General features: G+C 50.0%; 1 pseudogene; it reads right to left on the minus strand.

Moving 5' to 3' along the window:
* Positions 1–220: 220 nt before the first annotated feature.
* On the minus strand, positions 221–802 carry LOC110291083 (annotated as a pseudogene).
* Between the last annotated feature and the right edge of the window lie 297 nt (positions 803–1,099).

The raw sequence follows: 1,099 nt of genomic DNA on the forward strand, positions 1-1,099 counted from the left end.
GAGAAAAGATTATACTAATATCAGAAAAATCAGTTTGCTCTCCTGTGAGAAGCATTGTAACTTCCACCTTTTTTTTTTCCTGTCACCAAAAAAAAAAAAAAAAGCTTTATTTTAACTTGGTCCAAGACTTGAGAGAGGCTCCAGAGTGGTTACAAAGCTTCGGCTTGAGAGGTTCATTCAGATGGAGGTCTTGAGGCAGGCTGGTGCAAAACAGAGTGGGGAGCCACTTGAAAGGCACAGAGGCCTCCTAGTCGTGCTTGAGAGTGAGGCGCTCAAAGAGATACTCGCCCAGAGATGCCTGGGGCACGCCAGTCTGTGCCTGTTGTGACCCTGCCACCCTACGGAGGTTGGTTAGGTGGTTGCCCATCTTCTTGATGAGCTTCACCTCCTTACCCAGGAAGTGGCTTTCCAAGAAGTAGCAGAGATGAGGGTCTGCGTGGGCAGAACCCAGGGCATGCAGATCCAAGAGGGCCTGGTTCAGGTTCTTCTCCAGGGCCAAGGCAGCTTCCATGGCCTCCTGTGTTTTACCCCATTCATCTTTAGATGGCTTCTGCACATCTTGAAGGAGTACACGGCCCCCACGATCGTTCTGCAACTTGAGCAGACACTCGGCCTCCTCGCGCTTCTCCTTGACCAATTCGCGGAAGAAGTGACCTACGCCCTTCAGAGCCTTGTCATCCCGACCAAAAAAGAAGCCCATAGAGAGATAGGTGTAGGAGGCCCGCAGGTGCAAGTTGACCAGGCGGTTCACGGCAGCTTCCACTTCAGTGGAATAATTCTGACGAATCTGAGAGGTCATGGCTGATCCGGAGTATGAGCTAATCGAGAAGATGGTGCAGACTGGTCCTAGGAGCCGAAGGTGAAGGCAACGAGGAGATGGTCCCTGAGTCTGTGACTGGAGAGACTTGTAAGGTGGATGGAAGCTAATAAAGTGGGAGTCCCCGGGTCTGTTCTGTCCAAACACTGTTGAAGCAAGACACAGATCCACAGGACCTCCAAGGCGCCGCTCTTCCTCCTTTTTTGTTAACAGATACATGTTGTAATTTACTTCAAAGATCCCAGTTGTGCTGCCAAAAGCATGATTTTATTTTTGCAATTT

Source organism: Mus caroli, chromosome 3 (genome assembly GCF_900094665.2).
Source record: "Mus caroli chromosome 3, CAROLI_EIJ_v1.1, whole genome shotgun sequence".
In the NCBI taxonomy this organism is placed as follows: Eukaryota; Metazoa; Chordata; class Mammalia; order Rodentia; family Muridae; genus Mus; species Mus caroli.